Genomic DNA, 14,636 nt, shown 5'->3' with positions numbered 1-14,636 from the left:
GGGTGCCAACTCCCACTACTCTTAACCCTGCAAGTGTAATTACATAGTTACATAGCTGAAAAGAGACTTGCGTCCATCAAGTTCAGCCTTCCTCACATATGTTTTTGCTGTTGATCCAAAAGAAGGGAAAAAACCCAGTCTGAAGCGCTTCCAATTTTGCCACAAACTAGGAAAAAAATCCTTCTTGACCCCAAAATAGCAGTCATATATCTCCTACGATCAAGCAGCTATTACCCCACTAATTAGAAATTATATCCCTGTATGTTATGTTTTTGTAAGTATTTATCCAATTGCAGTTTAAACATCTGTAGTGACTCTGACAAAACCACCTCTTCAGGCAGAGAATTCCACATCCTTATTGCTCTTACTGTATAAAAACCTTTTCTTTGCCTTAGATGAAATCTCCTTTCTTCCAGCCTAAATGTGTGACCTCGTGTCCTATGTATAGCCCTGTTTATGAATAGATTTCCAGATAATGGTTTGTACTGGCCCCGAATATATTTGTATAAAGTTATCATATCCCCTCTCAGGCGCCGTTTTTCCAAACTAAACAGATTTAATTTTTTTTAATTTTTTTTTTTGTAAATCTTTTTATTAGGTTTTTCAGAAGGAATAAGAATAGTTGTTGCAACAATTAGTACATTGTATAAGAAAAAGGTATGTCGGACACGCAGGTCCTTGAAACTTCAAAAAAGTTATATGAAACATATCTACACAATATGGGACATACATAACCGGGTTGATTTGGCTTATTGGAGGCCCGCCTTATCACACCTAGGCATTTGTGTAGATAGATAATATGCCATATTACTCGTCATCACCTATCGGTTCCTAGTAACGACATGCACAACCCCGTAAGATTTACTAATGAGTTGCTTGTAGCTGGTATATCCTGCTATTCCGTGTGCTTTAGGTATTTCAGCGGTGGGGATATCACGTGTTTATCTAGTGGTCGGGAAGGATGGCCAACCTAGGGTGTCGTCTCGTACATCAAGTGTGAGTATGGTCTTGTGTGTTTATTTACAGATATATCACCCTATCTACCCGGAATACAGGCGTTTGTGTGAGAGGTGGTTGCCGTGTCGTCTGCCCGTGTGCCATCCGGTCAGTCCCGATCAGGGTGCATGTTTTGCATAAGCGTAGTGTTTACGTGTCTGGGTGCGTTTATGTGTTAGGGTTGTAGTCGAGTGTGATAGAAGTTGTAGAAGAAAATTAGATGAATTTATGAAGATGAGGATAGTGCGAGGGGTTCAAGAGGGGGGAGGGAAAGAAAGGTTGAGGGGGGGTTGGATTTCTATGACCTATCCCAAGCCGGGTCCGAGGGTCCGGGTCTCCCCTTGCCCAACTACTGCTCCGCTCGCTCACCTGTGGCCCTTCCGCCACCCGAGACGAACACGAACCATGGCTGCCACATTTCCGCATGCCTGTCTTCTCTGCCCGTTAATGCTGCTTGAATTGCCTCTGCGCCCTGAATGTCCTCGACCCTGCGGATCCACTCCTGGATTCCTGGTGTCTCTGTTTTCTTCCAGTAAAGCGGGATTAGGGCCTTGGCTGCATTGAGTAAGTGGCGGATGATGGTTCGTTTGTATTTGGATCTTGAGGACTGCGAAATGTGTAGAAGGACAAGAGCCGGGGACCAGTCCAACTCGTCTCCCAAGATTTCCTTCATCTTATCTTTGATGAGGTCCCAGTATGGGGTTATCAGGCGACATTCCCACCATATATGGGTTAGCGTGCCCCTCTCCTCCAGGCACCTCCAGCATGTGGGGGGTGTCGTGGGGAAGATTCTATGGAGCAGCGTTGGGGTCCTGTACCATGAGGAGATTAATTTATAATTCGATTCCTGGAATTGGGTACTTAAGGAGCTCTTATGTTGCCAGAACAGGGCATTTTCCCATTGCTGGTCTGTGAATTTGGTATCCAGGGCTATCTCCCATTGTCTACGGAATGTGTTGTTTTCTGTTAGGTGTCCTACCAGTAAGTGTTGGTAGAGGGTGGATACCGGTTTGCGAAGTGTGGAGCCCCTATCGCATCTCTTTTCGAACCATGTGAGGTCCCTGTGTAGCCGTGCCTTATCTCGCATGGTGTTGTAAAAGTGCTGTATTTGCATATATCTCAGAATGGTCAGGGGCGTCCGGGGCGCCAGATCTAGCAGGGAGTCCAAGGAACGTAGAGCTCCGTCTCGTAGAATCTTATAGATGGGTATACACTCCCTACCTTCCGCAAAAGGCCACAGCCGTAGTGAGAATCCTCCACCTATCGTCGGGTTATGTGCGACGGGGAGTAATGGGCTCGGGACAGGTGAAATATGGGGTTGGTCCCTCATTCGGTTCCAACCGGTCAGGGTCTGAGCAATGATCCCTCCTGATTCCCACTTGCCACTGGTTTTGGTGTTTCCTGCCCAAATGGCAGAGTTCAATTGGGTTTCTTGCCCGTCCCTGGTTAGTGTCACCCATTGTTTGCATCGTGTGGTGGCATGCCATTCCAGAATGCACTGCAAGATGGTAGCTTGATGGTAACGTCGGAAGTCCGGTAGTGCTAGGCCCCCGCGGTGTCTAGGTAGGCAAAGTAGGTCATGTCGAAGCCGTGGTCTCTTCCCCAGCCACACATACCGGATAACTGCTGACCTCAGTGAGGTGAAAAAGTGAGGTGGTAGGCATAACGGGATGGTCTGAAACGAATACAGGAGCCTGGGTAGGATGTTCATTTTAAGAACTGCAATCCTCCCGAACCATGTTATATGTGGATAGGACCATTTCTCCATGTCAGCTAAGACTTTCTTCAGCAGTGTATCGAAGTTGTGAGTATATAGTAACCCCGGGTCCGTCGTAAGCCAGATTCCAAGGTATCTCATCTTGCAGAAGCACCATCGGAATGGGAACAGGGAGTCCAAGGCTCGGTATTCCACATCCGGGATAGTGATGTTAAGTACTTCGCATTTGGTGAGATTGAGCTTGAAGCCCGATAGCTTGCCGAATCGTGATATCGCCTCCATCAGGTTTGGTATCGTGGTTCTGGGCGAGGTGATGAAGAACAGGAGGTCATCCGCGTATGCGGATGTAATATCCAATGGATAGTCCGTCCGGACCCGGGGATTTGCCCTTTTTTGCCGATTTTAGGGCTGCCGAAAGTTCCTCCTCAGAGATTAGGGCATCTAGGTCCTCCGCTGTGCCTTGGTCGATCACATGCGTGAGGGATTCTCGTAGGTAGTCCCGTATCCCTGTCTCCTCTGCATCAGAGTCGCCTGGTCCTGTGGGTGAGTGTATATTATAGAGTGAGTTATAGTAACTCCTAAATTCTCCTGCAATCTCATTCGGAAAGATCGTTGTGGTGCCTGACGAGGTGCGCAAAGCGCGGACCTGGGAACGAGGTGTGTTCCCCTTCAGGAGGTGTGCCAGGTATTTTCCACCCTTGTTGGCATGGTTATAGAAGAACCCCTTAGAGCGATGTAGGGATCTGAGATAGCGTTTCGTGAGTAGGTCCCGTAGTTGGCGTCTCGCCTGCATGAGGGCCCCATATACCTCAAGCAACTGGGAGCGTTTATGTCGTTGCTCCAATTCCGTGATGGATTTGTAGAGAGCCGCCATTTCCCGGGCGGTGTCCTTTTTCTTTCTGGAGGCTATTTGGATGAGTACGCCCCTGATCACACTTTTGTGGGCCTCCCATATTGATACCTTAGACGTGTCTGGCGTGTCATTGTCCTGAAAATAGTGTTCCAGTGCCTGTGTGATTTGTGTACGTGTTCCAGGGTCTAGAAGGAGTGCCTCATTTAGCCTCCAGGACCATGTAGAGGGTCGAAAAAGGGGTGAGTCAAGTTCGACCACCACTGCGCCATGATCAGACCAAGTGGCTGGGGTTATAGAGGCTGATATCAGTCGCTGTAGCCCAACTTGGCGAATAAAGATATAGTCTATACGGGAGTATCGACCATGTACTGTCGAGTAGTACGAGAAGTCCTTAGTGGAGGGATGTAATGTCCTCCAGCAGTCTACTAACTCTAGGTCCCCCAGTGACCGTTTCATAGAGCGTATGGTGAGTTGCGGGATGCTACTGTGTCCTGTAGAAGAGTCCAGGAGTGGGTCCAGTGGAGCGTTGAGGTCTCCGCCAAAGATCAATGTTCCCTCGGAGAAGCCGCTCAGTTTGTTCAAAGTGTCTCTTAGAAACGGGGCCTGTCGCCTGTTGGGCACGTATACAGTGGCAAACGTGTATAGCCTGCCTACAATTGTACCTTTAACAAAAAGAAAGCGGCCGTGAGGGTCCGTAATACTGTCCAATTTTTGGAATTCCAGGTCCGCCGCAAGCAGGATGGCGACTCCCGCCTTCCTTGCCTATGGGATGGTTGCAGAAGTGGTTGGACGGGTAGGACTTGTTGTGTAGTTTAGGAGCGGCTCCCTGCCGGAAATGTGTTTCTTGCAACATAGCAACCGATATGCGATTCCTTTTTAGTTCTCGTAATAGATGGGTCCGCCGTTCCGGTATGTTCAGACCTCTGCAGTTTAGGGTGAGGACAGACAGGGGAGCGGGGCGATAAGCATCAGGGGAATCATGCGCTCTGTCGGCATTCATGGCGGTAACGTCCGGTTCCACCTTTCCTAGCAGCTGTAGCTGTGCGATTCCTCCGGGGGTTCACCGCCCCCACGGACCAGGCCCGGGAGAGCCAAAGAGGTAGAGGGAGGGGTAAGTTAGGTAGGACAAGGTGTAGAGGGGGGAGCCCGAGAGTGGGCGAGAAGAATAAAAGTGAAAGAGATGTGCCTGAATTTACAGGCTTCGCGACTGGGACCACAGGGGTCTCAGAAGGGCCACCTCCACTAGGGAGGAGACTCGTGCTACAGCTAGAGACCAGGGGTCCCGCTCCGGCTTCCAGTCCGGGCAGCAGGGAGCCTCTGGTGTCCGCCGTGCAGGATAAGCACGAGTGTGTGTTGGGGTGTGCGGCTGTGCACCAGCCGAAGGTGGGGTAGTATGTGGTTATAGGAGTGGGTCTCCGTAGCCGGTCCCCTCTAGAACATAACATTATATACGATGGAGAGAGATCCAGTTAAATTAGTAATATGCATGTACAACAGAACAACAATAATGGTACAATTATAGCTTATTAAATTGTGCTTGTATAACAGAAGCCAGAATTGGCATAGCAGAGCCATGTAAGTAACAATACGATAAGGTAACAATCCCTCCTTGTCCCCCCTCGTTTTCCCGCCCCCATCTTTCCCAGGTTGTCCCCCCGTCCTCCGTTTACGGTTGAACATCTCCTCCCTCCTATCCGGTCCCCTCCCCCTCTCGTCACATCCTGACATGGTTTCTGACCTATTCCTCGGGTTCCCCGGGACATGTGCGTTAGGACGATGTGGTTAGGAGATTAGGGTCGGGAGGCCTTGTTACCATGGTGGTATCCCTATGGTCCTTCAGCTAGCGGTGGGGTAGTACGGAGATTGTCGGTCATCGGGGAGTCCAGTGCCCCAGTGCGTCTTGGTGGTAGCTGTCACTTTAAGTCACATGGTGGGGTGGCCTGGGGGCGTACGTCATCTAGCCTATGAGTGTCACAGACGCTTGTCACGTCTCGGGCGGGCTAGGGCCGAAGTGCTCTACTACGTCATGGGGGTCAGGGCTTCAGCCTTTGCCCGGGGGGATCCCCAGGTGAAAGTTTGCAAAAGCCTACACCTCCCCCCAAGTCAGCGTGTGTGCGTAGTGCGAGGTCTACGGGCATACGTGCAATACATTCCAACTGCATATGTTACTGGACATGAATGAGGGTGGAAGGGTCTACGACATAACATTCAATAATACATGCCTTACACATTGAGTACCTTATTCCCCCAACCCATAGAGCTTCTCCAATCCCACCAGTTCCAGTGCCCCCTTCCCCATGTCCCCCTCCCAACAGCTCAGGTCCAGTACTGTATCGAGCCATCCCAGAATCTACACTTTCATATCATGGCTCAGTGTTGACGGGTCTGGTGGCAGTTTCACATATAATACGGGTCGTGTTTACGGGACCTTTGGGGTCTCAGGGAGCAGGGCCCCTGATGGGGAAGAGGGGAGGTTAGCGTCTTTGGGGGCGTTGAGAGGTTAGCCACTTGCCACATGAGAGCCAGACCCCATCGTGTCTCGGTACCGTCCCCCACCCAAAAAGGGGAAAACGGGGATTCCGCCCATCCCATGGTGTGTAAGGATGACCTTCGGACAGTGGGGCCTTTCCAGGTGGGGAGCCCCCCTTCGATCAGGGTGCGTGGGACTTGAAGACTGAGCCCTGCTCGGGGGGGGGGGGTTGTGCTCCCACAAGGTGTATCGATGATCAGGTCCCCCCCCAGCTTGCGGCAGTCCCCGTATGTCAAGGCCACCCAACGTCTTTCCCAAAAAAAGGGGTAAACACCCTAAAACAAAACATGTTAAAGTACGTGTCCCTCCTCGAGGAGCGGGCTACCGGCTGGCGGTATGGATTTCGGTGGCGGGGGAAAAATTGTCTCGACCTAGGAGCGTGAGGGGCAAAAACTAAGCGGGGGAGGGTTGTACTCACGCGTCCTGATCACCAGGACCCTGTCTGCGGCGGTGGGGGGGTAGGTCCGCTGGGGAGCCACCTCTGCGTCTGCGTGGGGGTCGCTGTTGTCGAGGTGCCTGTTCCGCTGGGCCCAAAACCCAGTTGGTGACAGGTGTGGGTGGTAGATTAAGTTCCTCCAGGAGCCGAGGGACTTCTTCGGGCCATCTGACTGGTATCCAGGTGTCATGGTGTCTTGCCATTAGTGCGAATGGAAAACCCCACTTATACGCAATATTATTTTCGCGGAGCAGCGTTGTCACTGGTCTAAGCGCCCGCCTGGCTTCCAGTGTGAGTGGGGATAAGTCATTATACAGAGACACTTGTGAGCCTCTGAAGGGCCATGTGGGTTGTTCTCTCGCCTTCCTCATAATAGTGTTTTTAATGGGGAAGGAATGGAGGCAGCAAATGATGTCTCTTGGGCCTTCGCCTTGTACTCGCGGCCTCAGGGCTCTGTGTGCCCTCTCAAATTTGTAGGATTGCGGGGCGTCCGCGTGTAGTAGGGAGTTAAACAGTTCCGTGAGAACCTCCTCCGTGTTCTCCCCTCTCTCGGGTTCCGGGATCCCCCGGATTCGGATGTTGCATCTTCGGCCACGATTATCGAGGTCTTCCATGTGTCTACGCATGTTGAGTATCATATCCCCTTGTCGGGCGATTGCTGTGTCAGTGGCCGCGTGTCTTCCCGCCTGGGCCTCGGCCGAGTGCTCCAGGGCCTGTATACGGCCTGCTTGCGTGTCCACCTCCGCTCGGAGCCCCGCCATCTCTGCTCTCAGGGCGTCCTGGATAGTCGTTGTTTGAGTGAGTAAGTCCGCCTTAGTGACCATGGCGGCCGCCATGGACCTCAGCTGAATGCTGATCCGCTCCAGTGTCTGGGAATCGGCGCTTGCTGTCGAGGCGGGGGACCGCGGAGCCGAGTTATGGCCTTCGTTCCCGCCGGCGGTAGCATGCGGGGGCTGCAAGTAGCCATCCATCGGGCCTTGTTGGGAGCTCGGGTGCGGGGTCTTAGGTGTTTGTGGGTGCTCTGAGCGTCGGTTGCGACCCATTTGTGTTCTGTAGCTAGCGTTGGATCACTTTATCGGGGTAAGGTTCGGCGGAGCTCAGAGATCAAGCGGCCATCTTGGTCGGTGTTCAAGCCACGCCCCCAGATTTAATTTTTTAACCTTTCTTAACTAAAATGCTCCATTCCTTTTATCAATTTTGTAGCTCGTCTCTGGACTTTTTCTAGTGCCATGATATCTTTCTTTAGAACAGGCGCCCAAAATTGCACAGCATATTCAAGGTGTGGTCTCACCAGCGATTTATAAAAAGGCAAAATTATATTTTCATCCCGAGAATTTATGCCCCTATTTATACATGACAAAACCTTACTGGCTTTAGTAACTGCAGACTGACATTGCATATTGCTGCCTAATTTGTTTTCTATAACAATTCCCAAATCCTTCTCGTGTGTGGTTATCCCTAGTTCTCTACCATTTAGGGTGTAAGTTGCTTGTGCATTCTTAACCCCGAAGTGCATAACTTTGCATTTCTCTACGTTCAATTTCATCTGCCATTTTAGTGCCCAGTGCCCCAATCTATCTAAATCCCTCTGCAGCAAAGCAATATCCTGCTCACATTTTATTACCGTATATACTCGAGTATAAGCCGAGTTTTTCAGCACATTTTTTGTGCTGAAAAACCGGAACTCGGCTTATACTTGAGTCAATAGTCTGTATTATGGCAATTTACATTGCCATAATACAGACTGAGGGAGAGGGGGCTGGCAGAGATCTTACTTACCCGTCCTGCAGCTCCTGTCAGCTCCCTTCTTCTCTGCGCCGTCCGTTCAGCACCTCAGTCAGCTCCCACTGTAAGTCTCGCGAGAGCCGCGGCTCTCGCGAGACTTACAGTGTGAGCTGACAGAAGAGCTGAACGGACGGCGCGGAGGAGGAGAGAGCTGACAGGAGCTGCAGGACGGGTAAGTAAGATCTCTGCCAGCCCCCTCTCCCTCAGACACACACACACAAACACACTGCACACACACACACACTGCACTCATACACATACACACACACTGCACTCATACACATACACACACACTGCACTCATACACACACTGCACTCATACACACACACAGTGCACTCATATACACACACACACACACACTGCACTCATATACACACACACACACACTGCACTCATATACACACACACACACACACACACTGCACTCATATACACACACACTGCACTCATATACACACACACACACACACACACACTGCACTCATATACACACACACACACTGCACTCATATACACACACACACTGCACTCATACACACACACTGCACTCATACACACGCTGCACTCACACACACACGCTGTACTCATACACACACACTGCATTCATACACACACACACTGCATGCATACACACACACTGCATTCATTATACACACACTGCATTCATTATACACACACTGTAAATAAATATTCAATTAATATTTTTTTTTTAGGATCTAATTTTATTTAGAAATTTACCAGTAGCTGCTGCATTTCCCACCCTAGTCTTATACTCGAGTCAATAAGTTTTCCCAGTTTTTTGGGGTAAAATTAAGGGCCCAAGTATTAGGGTAGATGGAAGGAAGAGCACGGGCCCTGCTTCCAAAGACCACTAATCGAGGGTGTGCCCATACAGGAGGGTACAAAATTAACTAAAGTACCATGGCTGCATAATGTAAGTAAACGTAGGTAAATACATAGAAAAATAAAAAAGTCTTTAATAAGAAGTTAAGTTGCTAGAAACCAAAAAATTGGTAACCCAAGAAGGTGCAGATAAACTGTGACAAAAAAAGGGGGGGGGGGGAGAGGGTGTATGTATGTGAAAAACACGTGCTACACACACTAGGTCTCAATCTTACAAAAATAAATGAAATTGAAGGTAACGTAGGTATACCCCTACAAAATAATATACTATATGTGGAGTATATCGTAGGGGGACCATACAATAGCGACTGGCTAGATAAAGCCAAGTGAAACTCAGCGGTAGGCTAGTAGTAGTGTAGACAAGTAGAGGATTTTAGGTACGTAAATAGACCTCCACTACGTTAGCACAGCTTAAAAGCGTAGTGCGGTCACCTTTGTAGACCATAGAGTGAGACAGCCCCTAGTGTGAGCTGCCCACCTAGTACAAATAACAGTCGAGGTGAAGGTGTCACCTATATATTGGTCTGAGGGCAGCAGAAAAGCCGGCGGGTGACCTCTACAGTAAGGTATGTAGGTACAGGTAGAACTGAGAGTCAGTACCACTATAGAGACACCTCTAAATAGCCCCCCTCCTATAGTACACCTAGGAAGACAGGCTCGGTGGAGGTGTCACCTATATAGTTGTCTGAGGGCAGCAAAAAAGCCAGCGGGTGACCTCTACAGTAAAGTATGTAGGTACAGGTAGAACTGCGAGTCAGTACCACTGTGGAGACACCTCTAAATAGCCCCCATCCTACAGTACACATAGGAAGACAGGTTCCACTAGTATGGAACTAGAACTAACAGCCCTCCTAGTAGTTTCGAGTATGAGGGGTAGGTAGCCTAAACTCCTAACTGCATACGATATTAAAATACTAGGTAGCCCTATCGGAACAAAACAAGAAAATTCCAGGCTAACAAAATAGGAGATATCAGCAGAGGAGTCCCTGAGAGACGAACTCTTAGGAGGTAAATAATAAGATGTAAGCCTTCCTAGAGCCTTACTAAAGCTGTGCGGCCAAAATGCCAGGCAGAGTACAGCCCTAAGCCTAGTAACCGCTAAAAATCATATCGCTACAGAAGAGACCCAGAAGTGGTAAAATAAAAAACCCCAACACCCCAGCGTCTAGCTCAACGCGCGTTTCGGCGCTATGTGGCCGATAAAGGCGCCACATAGCGCCGAAACGCGCGTCGAGCTAGACGCTGGGGTGTTGGGGTTTTTTATTTTACCACTTCTGGGTCTCTTCTGTAGCGATATGATTTTTAGCGGTTACTAGGCTTAGGGCTGTACTCTGCCTGGCATTTTGGCCGCACAGCTTTAGTAAGGCTCTAGGAAGGCTTGCATCTTATTATTTACCTCCTAAGAGTTCGTCTCTCAGGGACTCCTCTGCTGATATCTCCTATTTTGTTAGCCTGGAATTTTCTTGTTTTGTTCCGATAGGGCTACCTAGTATTTTAATATCGTATGCAGTTAGGAGTTTAGGCTACCTACCCCTCATACTCGAAACTACTAGGAGGGCTGTTAGTTCTAGTTCCATACTAGTGGAACCTGTCTTCCTATGTGTACTGTAGGATGGGGGCTATTTAGAGGTGTCTCCACAGTGGTACTGACTCGCAGTTCTACCTGTACCTACATACTTTACTGTAGAGGTCACCCGCTGGCTTTTTTGCTGCCCTCAGACAACTATATAGGTGACACCTCCACCGAGCCTGTCTTCCTAGGTGTACTATAGGAGGGGGGCTATTTAGAGGTGTCTCTATAGTGGTACTGACTCTCAGTTCTACCTGTACCTACATACCTTACTGTAGAGGTCACCCGCCGGCTTTTCTGCTGCCCTCAGACCAATATATAGGTGACACCTTCACCTCGACTGTTATTTGTACTAGGTGGGCAGCTCACACTAGGGGCTGTCTCACTCTATGGTCTACAAAGGTGACCGCACTACGCTTTTAAGCTGTGCTAACGTAGTGGAGGTCTATTTACGTACCTAAAATCCTCTACTTGTCTACACTACTACTAGCCTACCGCTGAGTTTCACTTGGCTTTATCTAGCCAGTCGCTATTGTATGGTCCCCCTACGATATACTCCACATATAGTATATTATTTTGTAGGGGTATACCTACGTTACCTTCAATTTCATTTATTTTTGTAAGATTGAGACCTAGTGTGTGTAGCACGTGTTTTTCACATACATACACCCTCTCCCCCTCCCCCCCCCCCCCTTTTTTTGTCACAGTTTATCTGCACCTTCTTGGGTTACCAATTTTTTGGTTTCTAGCAACTTAACTTCTTATTAAAGACTTTTTTATTTTTCTATGTATTTACCTACGTTTACTTACATTATGCAGCCATGGTACTTTAGTTAATTTTGTACCCTCCTGTATGGGCACACCCTCGATTAGTGGTCTTTGGAAGCAGGGCCCGTGCTCTTCCTTCCATCTACCCTAATACTTGGGATTTCTCCTTTTGTTCAGTTCATATCATTCTGGGTTATGCCCATGTATGTTGCCCATCTAGTCCTCTTTGACTCCAGAGCTAGTTAGTTTTTTTCTAACTCTGTAGTCATTCCTTTTCTTATATAAAATTAAGGGCCTCGGCTTATATTCGGGTCGGCTTATACTCGAGTATATACGGTACTTTACAAAGTTTTGTGTCATCTGCAAACACTGATACATGGCTTTCAATGCCTAGTTCAAGATCATTTATAAATATGTTAAATAGAAGTGGTCCCAGTTAAATAGAAGCTGCAATAATTACATTGCAGGGTTAACTCCACCTCTAGACAGCCACTAGAGGGCACTTCCTGGTTCCTAGCACAGGAAACCTGTGCTAGAGCGTCGCTGGACGTCCTCACGCTGTATGAGGACCTCCAGCGTCGCTCATTTCCCCATAGGAAAGCATTGAAATGCATTTTCAATACTTTACTATGGGGAGCGCTAATGCGCATGCGCGGCATTACCGCCCATGCGCATTAGGTCTCCCCGGCCAGTGGAGGAGCGGCGCGGAGGGAGAAGCAGCGACGTGGGACATCGTCGCTGCCTCAGGTAAGTTACTGAAGGGGTTTTGACACCTTCAGCAACCGGGGATTGGGCGGTGGGAGGGAGAGGGAACCTGCAGTGCCAGGAAAACGGATTGTTTTCCTGGCACTTGAGTTTCCCTTTAACGAATAACTCTGTCAATGTGAGTGCGTTTTTTTTATAAATCAGATTATAACGTACATGCCTGACCTTTAAGAAAACACATACAGCAGATAGGAAGGGTGCCCTACTCCTGTTGTACACTATCAAGTTGCCAGTAGCAGAAGATGGGGTTTTTATCCGGTTGATGGCATACAATTGAATGGATTTAGGCAATAATAGAGTAGTAAATCGTCTGCAGAGCAAATGAGGCATTTTGGGTAAGCTTACATTATATGAGATGTGCCTTGTGTTAATATGACGGTGTCTCCTCTGGTCTTCCTAGGTATGGGATCGAGAAACTAAAGGTCTGCAAGACCTTGTAGACCTTCGATGTAGTCTGCTCCTGCGCCACTATTCATATTTATTTATTTATAAAACCTTTTACCAGGAAGGATACATTGAGATTTCTCTCGTTTTCAAATATGTCCTGGGTCCACACAACATTGCATTGATACAATAGGCTACAATAAAATCAAATAAAAAATATTAATACACGAGATATACAAAATTTAACATAGAACAGGTAGGAATTATATAATCAACCAGGACAGGTGCATTCTGTTTTGAGATATGTAGAGAGGATTTTAGGTCTGGGGAAGATTTTAAAGTGTACAGGAGGTCGTTCCATAATTGCGGTGCTCTGTAATAAAAGGAGGATAGAGCCGCTTTCTTTTTGTATTGAGGTAGACTAAATAAAGTGTTGGTACTGGATCAGAGGTTATAGGAGGTAGGAACCGCCGGGGAGAGCATTCTGCTCAGGTAGGGTGGCAGCTTCCCAGAAAAGCTCTTAAACACAAGGCTGGAAAGATGAAGGGTGCGTCTGGATTCCAGCGACAGCCAGTTTAGTTCTTTTATCAAATCACAATGGTGGGTCCTGTAATTACATTGTAGCACAAATTGGTAGAACGAGTTATATAATGTATTAAGTTTATTAAAGGTGGGCTTGCAGTGCAGGTGCATATACTACATCCCCATAATCAAAGATTGGCATCAGCATTTGCTGTACAATCTTTTCCTTTACTGTAGGGCTTAGGCAGGATTTGTTTCTGTACAGGGCACCTAGTTTTGGATAAAGTTTAGATGCAAGTTTTTCTATGTGGAGGCAAAAAGATATTCCACAGAGGCCTCCGATCAGTCTGTTCGCTCAGCTTAAGATGGTCCATTGCCCCGTCTTTTTTTCTTTGATGGACACAGGTATGGGCAAAGAGGGTAGACGATGGAATGTATACTATACACCGTCCCTACTGCCTAGGGATAGGGTATCAACTGTTGGCCAGCTGCTGGTTACTCACTGTTTTGTGAATATGCTCCTACCGGTGGCATGGTGGATGGGGCATAATAGATGAACTTATCCTTCCTATAGTTATTTGTGGTTATGTTGACCACCATATGCATTATTTTTTATTTACTTACTTTTTATAGTGGCTGTTGGCTAGAGTGGGCAGGACAGCTGCCACACACTTGAACCTAATGCTGCTGAGGGTTTGTTTAAAGGAACACTATAGTCCCTGTCCCTATCCCCTTAACCCCTTAAGGACACATGACATGTGTGACATGTCATGATTCCTTTTTATTCCAGAAGTTTGGTCCTTAAGGGGTTAAAACATTGTGATTTTTTTTCGATACTCGTCCAGTGGTGCTTCCGCTGCACTGACCGAGTAAAACTTGGTCACGTGATGCGGACGCCCCATAGGAAAGCTTCCCTATGTGAATAAGGCCCTCAATACTTCTTTATAACGAGCTTTAAATTGGACTACTTTGGAGGAGGCCCTCTTTCTTCGATGACACTGACTGGGGAGGAGTGGTGAGAAGGGCTGAGGAAGCCTCGGTGTTGGAAAAAGGTAAGTAAAATTTCATTTTTTTTCCCCCAATGTGTGTGCCAAACTGGTTCTATTTAGAAATAAAATAAAATGTGAACTGAACATCAAAATGTAAAATTTAGGCCAAAACATTAATCTATTGTCCCCGCTTGACTATTTCAGCTTTATTTTGCAATTCAATTTTCAGATAACTACAATGCAGTGTTTAGTACATAAACCCTATTGTAACTCATAGAAAGAGTACACTGCCTATGTTAGGCACTGTGTTGACTGTAAGTTTGTAGGTCAGACTGTACTGATTGATTTCTGTGAATTCAGGCCTTGTATCATTATTGTCTAGTTACTTAGAACAAATAACTCATCAGCACTAGATAC

The sequence above is a fragment of the Pelobates fuscus genome, chromosome 10, assembly GCF_036172605.1.
Source record: "Pelobates fuscus isolate aPelFus1 chromosome 10, aPelFus1.pri, whole genome shotgun sequence".
NCBI lineage: Eukaryota > Metazoa > Chordata > Amphibia > Anura > Pelobatidae > Pelobates > Pelobates fuscus.
This window is presented reverse-complemented; position numbering follows the sequence as displayed.